A 13,554-nucleotide genomic window follows, 5' to 3' on the forward strand; every position below is an offset into this window, starting at 1 on the left:
TGTCCCTTCTGCTCAGGCTCACAACCTAAATCCTAAATGTTGTCTACCTACTCGATGTATAAATCGCGCCAGAATCTCGCCGACTTCCGAGGTCATTTTAAGCTAAAGTATTTGGCCAAATTAGCTATTATTTTCAGGGATAATAGCCATGGGTGTTCTAGACGTGTCCTGCAAAGGACAAGCCACTATGGCGAGTGTTTCTTTGACTGAAGTAACTGGCTAATTCTCAAAATGGCTTCATGTGATTGGACGAACAAAATGTCAATCATTCAGCCCTGGACTCAAAGCATGGTGAGGCCAGGCCTCCTCTGCCCACCCATTTTCAGTGATTTGGCCAATCACATATTGCCATGAAAAAAATTGCATTACATTGACTTCTATGAGAAACCACTTTCCTAGGGGAGGCCTGGCCTCCCTCAATAGAAACGGATAGGTATTCTGGCCTGTAGGTGCTTTACAATTGCAATATTGGGTTTTAGCCATGGAAAAGATTTATGAACAAAACGGAAATAATATTAATAAATAATATTAATATATAAAAATAAAAATAAATGTTTTTTGTTAAATAAATAAAAAATATAATTATTGCTTTTTTAAATCTCTCTCTCTTCTCTCAAATTATTGGGGAGGCCAGGCCTCCTCCACCTCTATGGAGGAGCCTCCACTGATATATATATATATACATGGGCGTCAGCAGCTTTTTGAATGTGGGGGGGACACTTATCTTTCAGGGGGTCCCCCCCCCGAATTTTTTAAAATAGTAGATTCAATTTCCTGCATTCTGGTGCGTTTTACACCCAAAATAATCTCCCTCTTTCTTTGTTTTTCCTTGGAGCTGGCATGGTCTGCAATTACTGACTACTATTATGTTTTGGTTTAACTCACAGAGGCCTGACACTGACACGTGGCACTTTTTAGGTACTTTATTAAATATGAAGATTCAAAAAGAATCAAAGAGTGAATTAGAAAAGAATGAGGTAACTTTGAGTCAACAAATTGAATAAAAAGTTATGAGGAAACATAAAATATGTACCTAGGCTACTCAGAGCCTATTACAATCAAACTTAGCCCTCTTCAGTGCATTGCAGAACATACAACTATAACAAAAATAAATAATCAAAGAGTGAATTAGAGCTGTCTCCACTGCCCCTGCCTGCTGCCCCTGCCTCTGACTCACTCTCATTCTCAACCACCTATATCAGGAGAAATGGGGATGCATTGAGCACTTGTTTATATTGTTTTTCTCTAATAGAACATTTGACATAGAAATACAATCATCAATACAAAAAATACAATCACAAGCATTTTAGAAATAGAAAAATAAATGGAACAGGTGTTTTCTTCTTATTTTTTAACCCTAGCTCAAGCAATCAGATGCAAAATTGATTCTTTGGGTGGGTGCAATGGCCAAATTAAATTGTGCAAATGCTCAGGGCAATGAACACGGGCAGGAGATGCAATAATGACAGGACAGGTAAGCACTGTGAGGTGTTTGTCGCCATTCTGTGCTTTTGATGACATTTCGCCTGTGTCTGTTCTGCATTTAAACATGTCTAACCGCACTAGTAATGCCTAACAAAACTGCTAGTGCCATATAGCTGATCTAGCTCGTATTTGGTTGCTAGTAGGCTATGCTAATTCTATTGCTAATACAGAGAATGTCTCATAAGGTGCTAACATTCTTATCAGAAAAGCTGGCTGTGTTTGACCTTGGGAGAACGCAATGTTGCTGTTTGGCCACTCACGGGAAAACTTGGATGACTTTGACTTACTTTTCTCTTCTTAGAATTTTTTTTCCTTATATCCATCTTGGTGGATGATCTAAATATCGTCTTGCCTCAGTCTGAATGTTTTGAATCTGCGTGCGTGTCTGATTCTGCTGCTGCCGTGTTAAAAACAGAAGTAAAACGCGGAGTGGACTTCTGGATATGGGCAATCCCCTACTCATAAAGTGGAACGGATTTGATTGTGAAGCAATGAAAATAACGCTGACCAGTCATGCAACATATTTTTGATGGCAAATGTGGGGGGGTCCAAACGACCTTGTTTCAAAGGTGGGGGGGACACGTCCCCCCCCAAATATATGGTGGTGACGCCCATGTATATATATATATATATATATATATATATATATATATATATATATATATATATATATATATATATATACAGTATGTGTGTGTGTATATACATACATACATAACATATTCTACACTCAAACATTAGGCAACATATTAAACAGAAACACACATTCAACTTAAATGATGCAGTAGGAGAGAGGGAGGAGGCACCTGGTTGCAGCAGTGAATCACTGGGCTCTTTAAAGCAGACAAATAAACATGTTTTATGCCACTTTTTTAAAAAAATAAAGTGAAACCTTACTTTAAACATGGTATGAAAAAATTGGCTACATTATCAGAAGTTGTCAAGCTGCCTTTTTTCGTGCCTCCCGTCAACACACCAGGGTGATGTCGCGGCAAATGTGTGGCCATGCTCGTACGACTTTCTCGTTGCACAACGCTTAAACACCGTAACTTTTTTTATCGGCCACACTTCCAATGACACTGTCCGTCATTGTTATAATTGACAGAGAAGCCAAAGTGCTCCCATACATGGGATTTAAATGACGAGGGAGGCATTTCGAGTTCTTCTCTGTCGCCAACATTAGCAGCACTCGCCATGATACACTTGGGCTGCGTTCGTAAATTTGCTCTGAGAGCGCCGGAGAGCACACTGGGTCCGACGTCATAAAGGGACCAAGTAATTTGATTGGACAAGAGGCGTTCCATGAATGCTGATCAGATTCCAGAGCGAATTTACGAACGCAGCCTTGTTGTTCTGGATTTTTTTTCCCATTATCAACCTATCATTGCGCTTTAGAGTAAAACAAAGCACGCAACTGTCGTGTCGATCTTTTCATGGCAACTCTACATTGTGATTTACAAGGGATATTAACTAATATTAAGTAATATTATTACTTGGTTACATTTTGCAATTGATCCGCGGTACCGTGGGGGGCGATCCGTACGGATCACGGATTATCTGGGTAACTGTTTTCCAAATGAGCTTTAACTTTCCACATCTTGTCTGCTCACAACAAGGGTCACGACAAGCTACGCAGAGGTGCTGGTCAAAGTTCATAAGGTCCTGCGATCAGGACAGGTACCGCTATCACAGGGCACCCTCAGTCTCCATCCCTTGCCCTGGACCAGTCGAGTATGCACCTGACCAATCCTCAACCTAGGCACACCATCAACCTGGGAAAGACAGAGAGGAGTGGGGGGAGGATTGTCTCTTCGTGTGATACATGACAAATCCTGTAAATACAGTCTAATTCTGCCTTACACACTGCTGTTCCAAATCTATACAACATCCCACACACTTCAAATTGAATATGGTGATACCCAGGTGTCCCTCCCTCTTTTGTCCACTCTTACGTGTGCAGGTGTGGGCGGAGTTGAGTGGCATGACTGGGTGGCAGTGGTAACCATGGCGACAGCGCTGGCACCTGCGGCCAGCTGGGTTGTGGCAGCAGTCATCACAGCTGCCCCCGCGACTGGAAGGAGTGGGTGGAGTCAAGGATGACCCAGGTTGCGGACTTAGGGACCTGGAGGAGAAAGTCACCAACCTTCCAACATTCATTCAAAATAAATACCCACACACATGATTTACTCTGCTTTATGTATTGTGCCATTTCAGTCTATGACCATTATCAAGAAATTCTAGATTGAATGACCCCAACAGCCTGGCTAGTACTAGGGCACTCACTCTGGCACGGGTGTGGCTCCCGACTGCTGCTGTTGGCTGGCCTCCAGGGACGGTCGTTGTAGAGCAGGGCACACCTCTCAGTGCTCTCCTGCTGTGTGGTGACTACACACACACCTGCAATACATATCAGACCTATTAGAAACTAAAATTCATGTAATACATGCTGTCCTCCAGTGCCTCCAGGCTGTTGTTGTACAGTAATAAGATGTAAAGGAATATCATCTAAATGCATCCTTTGAACAACAACAACATTCAAACCTGGCCATGTTCTGTTGAACAGCAATCCCCAAAGGTGCTTGTGCAGGTAAACGGACTGAATTCTGCCCTGGTTGTTCCTGAGGTGTGTCTTGCCTGGTGACGGTGCAGTGCTCTGTCCCTGACCTTTTTTTAATTAACCAACATCATGTAATTACTGTGGTATTATAGACTAAATGAATAGGTAAGCTGTATGATAATGACAGCAACACTTCTATAACGAATGCAATAAGTTGTCCCAAAGATAGCATACGTATCTATACAAGGAAGCACAACATAATGTAATCAAACCACACTCATGTTGTCTAATGCTGGGAACCTAGAAAACAGCACCTAGCTCATGATACATACTGTTACATTATTCCTCAACATTTCGTCCAAGGGGAATTCATAGCTTTCATGTGACGTCACAGCATAGTGGAAACGCCCACCTGACGGGCAAAATGCACTTTTTGCGGGCAAAACCCACGGGCAAAACCCACTTTTTGCGGGTTAATAACTTTGATTTCCCGTGGGTTAGGAAAATAATTCCAACGTGTCCGGATAGAGTAGAAGACAGGGAATCCAACACTATTTGAATGGAGTCGATCCTCCGCTCCTATCACCGTGGACACAGCAAGGAGCGAATTCCCGGATATAAATATTCCCTCGCCTCGCTGACAGCGGGAGTTGGGAGTTTCGTCCAGCAGCCGGTGAACGCCCGGTTGATCGAGTTTCATATTAAAAGTATATCTTCTCGGGGTGTCAGCGCGGTGGTTAAGGGCTCAAAATGACCGTATACTGATGGTGAATTTAGCAATAATAGTCTTATGTTTGTACCACCTCCATAACCGGTGTTATTCACGGGAAAAGCCGGTCAAGGAGGCACCCTTTGCAGGTCAATAACTTTGATTCTCCGGGGGTTAGGAAAATAATTCCAACGTGTCCGGATAGAGTAGAAGACAGGGAATCCAACACTATTTGAATGGTGTCAATCCTCCACTCCTATCACCGTCGTGTATCTTGATAGTTCTTCATGAGTGAGGTGGTCTAAATAGTAGGCAGCCATGTTGAGCGATGTTGCTATGATACTTTTTGCCCGTCAGGTTGGTGGTTGCTAGTGTAAGGCGATCAACTTCTCTAGTATCGATTTAATTGAGTCGTCACTTTACAAGCGAGTTCGTTTAATCTCAACGAGACGTCCTTGATATCACTTCTTAAGATGATATGATCCAATCAAATATTAGGCACCACTACTGAACTGTTCATTAAGATAATATTTATTCAAGCACATCAGCAAGCAATATCATTTCCATGGAAAAGTGGTCTCATCTAGTTTCACCTCTGCAGGCCCGTCTCAGCTAGCCGTCAACAAGTTAACTGCAAGAGCTCCACCAGACCAGAGTCCCGTTTAGCCTTGGTACATAGTCTTTATACAATTCATCAAACATTTTGGGCTGGGTGATGCCCCCCCCTCTATCTGGTAGTTTTCCAAGTGTCAGCACAAATCCGTTGCAGCTGCAGAAAGTCTTCTCGTTAGCGTTGGCCTTCAATTCCTCTCTTGTGTGTTATCAGCAGTGTCCTGCTAGCGTCTCGTTCCCATGGTGATATCATACTTTGTATGAGCAGAGCATTGTGTCAGTGTCCTTATCAGAATGTCTTGTTATCAGAATGTCTTGTGAAAACACAACTATTGAAGTTACACAGTAATATTAGGATTTGATTTTGTAAGTTAAAGTATAGTATAGAAGAATAGACTTATCATTAATCATTAGTTATGAAAGTATAAAATCAGTACAGAAAAATAGAATATCATAACAGCAGGTATACAATGGTTGTTAGCACATAGGTAAAAAATAAGTAATTTATAGGCAGTTTGAATCATAAAACGTTCTTTTAGTCAGGAGCTTGTCTTCTTCTTGTCGCTCAAAAACAGAACCTCTCTTTTGGCTTTGCGTGACCTTCCTATTGTTCTCAACTGACCGCATTCACATATTATTTAAATGAGCACATAGTACATGATTTATCACTTCTAGTGATTTTAATACAAATTCCCAACACTAGGGAAGAAACCACGTGACTGAAAGCTATGAATAAGGATACTGTAATGGAACGGTTTCCATGTATTGTTTGAGTCCTTTTCTGCCACTAGGGGGCATAGTTGTTTTTGTCTTTGGAGTATTTCGCCTAGGCCATCTACTGGCGTTTTGTTTACTGCTGTTTATTGCTCCGCACTTCCTGGTTTCTATGACAACAAGAAAACTATCGTTTTTTACTATCGTTCAATGTTCTTGCCCCATCGTTGGTCATTGTTTGGTTTCTGTTAGTTTTTTACCCTTTCAGTGGCAATATATCTGTAAGTTGAATTGTTATCCATTATTGTTATATGTCTGTCTTTGGATGTTATATTTACTGCACTGTAATGATTAGCATTCAAGCTATCAGTGGCGGCTGGCCAATAGAGGGCGCTAGGGCGCCGCCCCCACCTTCCAACGCAGCCCCACTTGCTAGTTGCTACTTGTAAAAGATTTTTTTAAATAAACATTGTTTATTCATAAAATGCGGCTGATATTCTGTCGGCGCCTATCAGCATTCATTAAAAATCCTCCAATACAATAAACATTTTATCTGTGTGTGTGTAAAATTCACTGTGAAAATACATAGGGGAGGAGTCCGGGATGCCGGCCGAATGGCAGTCTATGGCAGTCCAAATACTTTTGGCTTACACGTGAGCTGTAGCAGCGCTCCAATTGGCTGTCTCCTATTTCTGCAAAAAATGCGCCCGAGCATGCGCAGATTATAGGCTTACCTAGGCTGCAGCCTAGGGCCACTACCACTAGGGTAGTAAAAATTTAAAAATGCGTGAGACTTGAGAGCCCTGAATATCCGGTTGTTAAGTCTGACGTCAAACGTGACGTTTTGCAACAGAATGCCAGAATACCAGTGTACTACAGCGGTAGAATGACAGTTTAATCGTTTTTTAGACTCGGATCTATTCATACAACAAGGGACACAGCACTTTCTCGTTTTCCCCATATTGTCAGGGTATTTGAGCCTCGGAAAAGCGCTATATAAATATAATTAATTATTATTATTATTGCGGCATTTCGAAGACAGCGCCTCAGCCAACTTTGGACCCCACCCTGCCATATTTTCCCACTTTTCCGGTTCCGGTCATAGGTTCTGCCCCTTCCGGCCATAGGTAGCGCTATGATTCACTATGATTCGCGATGCCAACGATGACAACGAAGACCCGTTAGTAGATCTGAAACGTGTTGTGTGCGTGTGTGTTTCGCGCGCATCGCGCGTGTGCCCGCGCGTGTGACCAATGTGTCACAGTGTGTGTGTTCAAGTGGTATCTTTGTAATCATGACACGGTAGACATTTCTAAGAATGTATTTCACTATTTCGGAGTATTTCACTACTCAGTTATACATTTTCCATAGTTTGCTTCAAATAGCTGTTATGTGATAAAGTAATAATAATAATAATAACATATATTTCAACCCTTTGTATATATACACATCGCTGCATTCTCTGTGCCATTATGCTTGTTAATCATTTTAATTCGTAAACTAATAGGTATGAAATGAAAAAAAGATTCATTACCTTTAGCTATGGTTAATGTTATAGGGTCAACCATTACATATCTTCTCCTATTATCTTTGATCACTTTCTCTTCAGAGAATGGTAGAGATGTATTAATTACTATGGCCACGCCCCTCTTCTTACCATATGACGCATGAAATACTTGGTTTACCAAATCCTTTCTCAATGTTTTGTAGTCTTCCTCAATCAGATGTGTTTTTTGTAGTAAAGCAACAAGATTGAATGAAATGCAATGCATTTATTGTAAATCAATACAGCATGAAACCATATTTACATAAAAATGGATTGACCATACACAAACAAATACGTATTCATTCACAAATTAGCTGGAATCAAGTAAAAACATTGTGTAGGTTAACTGAAATATAGCATGTGTACATATACATATACTGTATATCTTATTTGGGAAAACCTCAAACAAGCAGAACCATGAGATTAACCACACCAATGAGGTGTGTAGTGACCCCCACAAGGGACTGGGTATTGTTACCACCATAAGGAGGAGTGGAGATGCTACAGAGCGGGAGCTATGGACAGACAGGATACGTCAATGGGTAACAGCCGGTCTCCGGCAGGACAATTCCATGGCCAATGTTAATAATGCTGTCTAGTCTGTCACCAGGCCGATCCTGGACGTAGGCCCCAGAGAGACGGAGGGAGAGCCTTGCAGTTGAAAGCATGGGGCCTGTAACCACATCTAACCACATACGTCACATACATACAGTTACTGCACATACACACTTAGTGTGTGTCCTTGTATTAACAATAATAATACCTCTCAAATTAGGCCTGATGAACGGCTTCAGCTGGGCAACGTTCACACCCTGCTTTAGCTGAGGCCCTTTGGTGCTGGACAGCATCACCACACCCTTGGGTGAGATGGTGGATATGATATGCTTTAGCTGAGGCCCTTTGGTGCTGGACAGCATCACCACACCCTTGGGTGAGATGGAGGATATGATGTGCGGCCCAAACCAATTGGCCTCCAGTCACCCTCCTTTCCGTCCCTCTTTCCGCTTGTTTGCCCGTAGGACCTCATCCCCAACTTTGAAGTCAAAGGATTTGACCCCCTTTTTGTTCCGGGCCTCGTAGGCCTTTTTCTGCCTTGCCTGGGCAATTTGGATGTTCTGGTAAATCTGAAAAATTGTTATCATTTAATTAATTGTCCCTTGAAACATATTCATATATTATAACATATATTGCCATTGTATGCATATTTGTTATTATTAGATATTATTATGCATAAATTGCCATTTTTACATCACCTTTGCATGTAGATCTGTAACTTCGACAGTCTTCGCCTGTACATCCTCCTCTGGCAAATCAACCACAACCACAGCTGAGTCGTCACCCTCCTCAGTCTGTGTTGTGTTGATGACACCTGGGCTGCGAGGGTGCCGTCCGAACAGTGCCAAGTACGGGGTGTACTTGGTTGATCGCTGTTAAACAAAACAAAAGTACAATCAATAGCATTTCACCATCTTTCTATATTTTTTTAATTGTTTTTTTTTTCTTTCTATGTTTGTTTGAATTGTTTACATATGCAGTTGTTACACAATAGTAGGCTACCTGCTTAGAGGTGTTGATGCTCATTACGACGCCCCTCAAATGGGCATCCCAGTCGTTCTGTCCCTCCCCACAGTACTTGGGAAGCGCAGTCTTCACGTTGCGGTTTGTGCACTCGTCCTGTCCATTGGCCTGGGGGTGGTAGGCTGACGTGATGCAGTGTTTGACACCCAGAGCCTCAAAAACACCACGGTTGACCTGCAGATGCATTAGTGTATGCAATTAAATTAGATTAAATTACAATTATCAAATGTCACAGATCACATACACTGTGTCTTATATACATAACTGTACCTCATTCACAAATTCCCGTCCTTGGTCGTTAATGATCCTCTCTACCAGTCCAAAGTCAAGAAGAATGTTGACTATCTTCCTGGACACCTCATTGGCTGTTTTGGTGTAGAGGGTTTTTGCCACAACCCACTTGGTGAAGAGGTCGGTTGCAGTCAGAATGTATCTGCAATGAAAAATGCAGATTGTTCTCCATTAGCTACAGCATTGCAGCAGCTATTCCTCATGGGGTCCACCAAAAACTTGCTTCATAACTTTTATTGACTTATCCAATACATGATGTCAGCTTATCTCACTAGCTTTAACCAAAAGGGGTTACACATACTTCTGCCCAACATTCAGTAGCTACCTTTTGCCCTTTGCAGTGGTGGGAAGTGGACCAATGAGATCAATCCCCAGGACACTCCATGCCTCTTTCACATGGATGGGATGGAGTACAGGTGCCACTGTCTTTATTTTCTCATGATGTTGACAGCGGGGGCACTCATCAACCTTTAAAACAGTGACATTTCAGAGGAAATTATCTAGAGTCAGAGAATTCTTGATGTGGTTGAGGCGTCATGTTGGTGGTGGTGGTCAGCTGCTGGGCTTAGTGCCTTAGGTGCAGAACCGCTGTGGTTGAGGGGCCGCGGCCTGTATGATGGTCTGGATGTTCCAGTGCAGAATCAGATTGTGGTCAGTATGAGAATTACACGAGAGTTGGAGATCTTTGAGTAAAAGATCATTGCTAACGGGCAGTGTATAAATTACAATGTTCACACACACCATCCACTAATAACATCAAAAACTCACCCATTTTGTGACATCCTCCCGCAAGGTGGACCAGTGGTAGGACGCCATCACCTTCTCCAGCGTTCGGCGTCTCCCTGGATGACCCCCAGTCCCATGGTTGTCGTGGCACTCCTTCAGATCAAATCAAACTTCATTTGTATATAGCCCATTTCTCACAAAAATGTGACACAATGTGCTTCACAGAGAGCAAAGAAGATAAAACAACAATAGAACAGATGAAACAACAATAAAGACAGACATTTAAAAGGCGAGATTGAATAAGTAGGTTTTGAGGTCTCCAACAATGATAATCTTGTCATAATTGGGAAAGATGATGGACAAGAACTCAAGTCAGATAAGAAAGTTACCATCAGGACATCACGAACTCCATCTTTGTTGCACACCACCAAGCGAAGTTTGTCCTTGCACTTATAGTACAACTCCTCACCTGATGCAGCAGAAAAATACAGCATTCATTTAGAAGTGCAAATATAAAGCCACTGGAAACAGGTTTTATGCACACAATAGTTAGCAGATGCTTAATGAGACACTCAATTTTGATATAGGCCTATGCATTTTCGCCATTTCAAGCAGTGGCTTCAAGAATGGCTATAACATAGTTATTCACACTGACTTACCTTTCATCAAGTAATTCTTGGACGCCTTTCGAATCCTTGATTTAAGGTTTCCAACCTTGGGCATGCCAAGAGGATACATATCATGCATCAAGTAAAACTTGAGTGCTGTATCAAACTCCATCTCTGTCACCTGTCTCTCTCTCTCTCACCTAAACTCTCTCTCGTCGCTCTCTGTCGCGCGCAACATCCGCGCGCAACATCAATGTATCTTAAGGTAGCTACAGAGATTAGATCTATAAACAGCCAAAATTACTGATGGGTAAAAATGGCGGTCATCATGTGATCGTACGTCATCGTCGTCAGCGAATCATAGCGCTACCTATGGCCGGAAAGGGCAGGACCTATGGCCGGAACCGGAAAAGTGGGAAAATATGGCAGGGTGGGAAAATATGGTACCTACACCGGAAACACGTCGCGACTTAACAACCGATATTCGGACAGACTGATTGATTGATTGAAAACTTTATTAGAAGATTTGCAGAAGTAGGTACATGAAAGTACATATTACATACAAGGTCATCTAAAAGGATAAAAACCCAAGAAAGCCACTGGCTTATTTCAATTGGGGTCCTTGATTTTCAATTCATCGTTACATGTAAGACAGACAGGAAAAGAAAAAAAAAACTAGTACTATCTACAAGATAATACAGACAAATAACTATTACTATCTACAAGATAAAAAAAAAAAAGAAAAAAAAAAAAAACAGGAGAGGAGAGCAACAGAGAGACAGACAACAGGAGAGGAGAGCAATAGAGACAGAACTGAGGTGAGGTGAGCAACAGAGATAGTTCAGGATGATAACAAACAGTTCAGTATGACAGAGACAACTAATAGAAAGACAACTGTATGATTATAGAGTTTACATGTTCAAGGAAATATTGTATGATAATAGAAAGGTACACTTTAATTTAATTAAAGAAGTAACAAAGAACACATTTATTATCACAATTGCATTGTGTTCCATGTCTTTCTCCCTTGAATAAATAATGCCTAGTTGAATGGCTAAACAAGACAACTGTCTGGACAGTACTGCTAGAATTGGAAGAACAACACAGCAGCCACCATCAAGAAGGCACAACAGCGGCTCTACTTCCTGAGAGTCCTCAGGAAGGAACACAACAAGCAGGAGATACTGGTGGCCTTCTACCGCGGCGTAGTGGAGAGCATCCTCACCTACGGCATCTGCAACTGGTTCTCCAGCTGCACAACCGCGGAGAGAAATGCGCTACAGAGAGTCGTGAGAACAGCCCAGAAGATCACCGGCGCCCCCCTCCCCTCTCTGGAAGAGCTGTACAACACACGCTGTCTCAGGAAGGCCTCCAAGATCTCCAGAGACCCAACCCACCCTGGGTACGAACACTTTGCCCGGCTGCCCTCGAAAAGGCGGTACAGGACCATGGCCGCAAGGACAAACAGACTGAAGCACAGCTTCTACCCCAGGGCCATCCAGGCCCTGAACACAGCAAAGACCTAGGTTCTGGGCCCTGGACAGTCTGGACGGATTGATGGCAGCTGCTGGATTGAAAAAATCAGGTGTAGTGCTGAGGCACAAATGTGTACATTTCAAGCCTGCAAACTGCGACACTTTAAATGAATGTGCAATAACACTATGTGCAATATGACAACCCTAGTCGTCTTATCTGTACAGTATAGTATAGTGGATAATGTACATAGCCTTTATTTATGTAAACCAGCTCCTTTCCCTTCTTGTTTTTTTAGGTTTTTTTTTCTTTCCTAGCACCAGGGGAGCCACCCCTCCCAAATGTCGTTGTTTGGTACCTGTACTATAGCAATGACAATAAAGACCATTCATTCATTCATTCATTCATCATTCATTCAATTGTTCACCTTACCGCTGCACAGATAGACAAAGTGTATAAGTCCATTCTGTTAACATTAGGTCTACTCTGCTAACAAAGACTATTCCAGTTGATTTGTTAGTTGTTGTGCATTATATTTTTGTTGTGTTTGCAGTTTGCCCTTTAATAAGTTATATATAAAAATAATTAAGTTATATATATATTCTCATGCTAAAATCGACTGTAAATCCAGATTTTAAAGTTGATATTCTTCCCCGTGGAGCATGCCCCCATAACCTGTGCCCCACCCAACATTTTTATCACCAGCCGCCACTGCAAGCTATTATATTTTGTACGAGATGTACCTATTAGCATAGATGCGTTCTATGGAATCTGTAAATTGATCGGTTCATTTCATATCTTAAATTTGGTTGTTTGGTAAAGAAATTATAGTTTTGGGCTTGACTTCTTACAAGGTGACTAATTAGTTGTGTTAGCTGTAGCCAGCTTTAGTGGGCTATTGTATACTGATCTATGCTTTTGTGTTTGTTTCAGTTTCACACTTCTTTGTAATAAATCCTAGCCATCTACAACACTTACCTGTTCCTTGGAGGATATAATGCAAGGGAGAGTTTAACTGACTGTTAGGGCTTTCACACCGGCAAAGAGGGGCTATCATAATTTTTCAAATCTTTATTAATAAGTAATTACAGAAAAAGTAAATGACATGTTCCGTATTAACTAGAGCGAAATCAGTGCGAAATAATTTCTGGAGATGATTCGCAATGCTTTCTGCTTTATGGCTCCGAATGAAACGTCCCCCACTAATTTCTCAAAATGGAGCCGTGGATAGCCGTGGATTGGGACACCACTACCC

This window comes from Nansenia antarctica (assembly GCF_963989245.1).
Source record: "Nansenia antarctica genome assembly, chromosome: 5".
Taxonomy (NCBI): domain Eukaryota; kingdom Metazoa; phylum Chordata; class Actinopteri; order Argentiniformes; family Microstomatidae; genus Nansenia; species Nansenia antarctica.